Consider the following 2,855-nt stretch of genomic DNA (forward strand, 5'->3'; position numbering starts at 1 on the left):
AGACATTGCAAAATCTCTTGGTGGGTATTGGCTACAAAGCCACGGGAAACTTGCTGCAACTTGCACATGCTGAATAGCAATATCCCATAAAAATGGACAGAAAAACAAGTGAACTATAAAGATGAAGTAACAAAATTTACTAACCTTTTTTGATGGTTAAACAGATCTGTACGATCACAGAAATAAAAGTAAGCCAAAAGGAGACCAAATTCAGACCTGGAACAGGGAAGAGCAAATGAAACGAAGGTCAGTATTTTGATGCAACTAACAAAGCATATTCTGAATCACATATTCCACTTACATTGCTCGAAGTGTCAAACGGTTTTCAATCAGAAAACTTTCATCCATCAAAAGGAATCTGAAGAAATAAATAAGAATGCCATAGTATACAAATTTAGATAAAGCAAAGATACAGCCATAACTACAGTAAGCAAGAGAAGAGGGTCCTCTTTTACAAACCGAAAATTGGTGATGTGGAACTTCGAGCTTTTGGAGAGCCTGTCTGCAAGGCTCCCCCCTCTAATAAACTACCGTATCCTCTTCTTTAGCAGCACCACTACCCATTTCAACTAAATTGACATCCGAAGTCCTACTAGTAGCATCCAATAAAAAAAAATGTATTAGTAATAATGAAATGATGATAACTGATAAGTGCTTAATCGAACAAAATAAAATAACACTTCTGGGATGGCCATCTAACAATTTTTTTTTCCCTCCTCTCAAACTTATCAGGCAAATGAAAACAGATTAAAAATCTACAATTTGGAACAAATCTACAACAAAGCACACATATAAAATAAAAATATAAAATTCTGAAATTCTGTCTAAAGAAGAAATCATTTGCACAAACACCAGGAGTAATAATCCATAACATAAGTCATTGTTAGAGAATCAAATACTTCAAAACAAACGCTTGTCAATCCTACTGAAGCCAAGAGCTTAAATTTCCTACCTAATACATCAGACAGCTTAGAAATGCAATAATAATACAACACATTCCCCTGCGAAACATAAATATTGCACGAGCACGTGCAACTAGAATGGAACAATCAATCAAACTCACACTTTGGAAGTGAATGAATTTTTCCTATACTCCAATATCTCCGAATATATCCATGCGGCGACGACAGGAATAATTCCAAGCAGGCAGGAAACCTGCAACAAGAACAATGAATAAAGAAACTAAGTTGAACAAACAAAGGCAACTCATAACAAGTTAGTTCATTACACTAACCTAACCATAAACACATCGAAATTCAAAGCTGTGCTACATTACAGAATACGACATTAAATATAAAATAAAATAGTGCGAGATCTGAGAGCAGAAGCAGGAAGATGTACCTGACCAGGGGTCACGGGACTAGAGATAATCATATTGAAAAAGAGTGAAGAGGAAGAAGAGTCGGTTCACTGGAATCACGGTAATTGGCGCAGAAAACGGAGGAGCATTGAATGCGATGACGATCGGAGAGCAGATCTAGCAGAAAAGGAGAAGAAGGAGAAGAATTTGCGGAGAAACAATGGCGGCTGTGTTCAGTAAGAGAGAAGAAGAGAGCTAGAGAACGGAGAAAGCGAGATAAACCAAAACGAGTTCAAAGCACACACCGACGTGTTTTTCTTCTCCATAAATGTGATGTCCCCTCGGGATAGTCGTTGAGAATGCGCTCTTTCGCGCGAACCGATTCACTCTTCTCTACTCAGTTGAAAAAGGGAAAAAATTAATCACTTTCCTCCCATTTATTTAAAAATATAAATATTTTTAATTAAATCTTTTTTTAAATAAAATAATTTTCTATTTTTTAATTAACTTTATGTTTTTACATTTACTTTCATTAAACACACCCTATAATAAATATAAAATCATTATCAATAGAGACATTTAAAAAAAAGTAATAATTACACTTCAAAAAATTAAAAATACCTTATATTTTTTAACATCCAACTTCTCAAAAAATACCTTACATTTTTTAATAGAGGTAGTAACTCATATAATTTTAACTCAATTATAATTAAATTTTAAATTTCAACTCATTATAATTTAATTTTTATAATTTTAATTCAGTTATAATTTAATTTTTATAATTTTAATCACTTAAATATTGATCCTTATATTTAAAAAAAAATTATAAATATTTAAAATATTTTTAAATTTTAAATATTATATAATATTAAATATTAAAAGGATTTAATTATTTAAAATATTAGTAATAATTTTTTTGCATAATTTTAACATTCATAATTTTATTATTAATGTTATAAATATTAAATTTTTTAAAATATTATAATTTTAATTCTTTCTATTTAAATATTATAAATATTAAAAGTTGAAATTATTTTTAATCTCTATAATTTTATTTTTTTTTAAAATAAAACTAATAATTAAGTGGTTGAAATTAAAAAAACTAAATTGTAAGAGATAAAATTTAAAAACTGAGTTATAATAAGTTAAAGTTTAAAAATTAAATTATGATTGGATCAAACTCCTACAGGGCCAAAAATTATTCTTTCCAAAGTAAAACAGAGGGACATAATTTTGTTAGAATTTTATTAAAAATTATAAAAAATAAAAATTAGAATGAAAGATTAACGTAAGTGTGATTTTTTTTTAGCCAACTATCAAGGTAACTGTAATTAATTCTTATAACCTTAATATAAATTTTTTTCAATGATTCCTTAAAATTAATATGGGGTGATGTATGAGTTACAAAAAACCTCTTTTAAAAATAGGGTTGTGTAATTTTCAATTCCACACACAAAAATAAAAATAGTATTAAATTTAATTAAAATCAATGTAATTTTAAAAAATAATTTACTTTAAATAATTGAATCAATAAAATTTTAAAATCTTTACTTTT

General features: G+C 28.3%; 1 long non-coding RNA gene across 1 annotated transcript; it reads right to left on the reverse strand.

Moving 5' to 3' along the window:
• Positions 1-465: 465 nt before the first annotated feature.
• Positions 466-1,560, reverse strand: LOC129308037 (uncharacterized). Its single transcript, XR_008592528.1, has 3 exons — positions 1,342-1,560; positions 1,064-1,155; positions 466-592 (listed from the first exon to the last, which is right to left on the reverse strand). It is a non-coding gene; the product is annotated as an uncharacterized LOC129308037 (long non-coding RNA).
• Positions 1,561-2,855: the final 1,295 nt, after the last annotated feature.

The sequence above is a fragment of the Prosopis cineraria genome, unplaced genomic scaffold (assembly GCF_029017545.1).
Source record: "Prosopis cineraria cultivar Desert tree isolate PC_DT_omini unplaced genomic scaffold, ASM2901754v1 PC4, whole genome shotgun sequence".
Taxonomy (NCBI): domain Eukaryota; kingdom Viridiplantae; phylum Streptophyta; class Magnoliopsida; order Fabales; family Fabaceae; genus Prosopis; species Prosopis cineraria.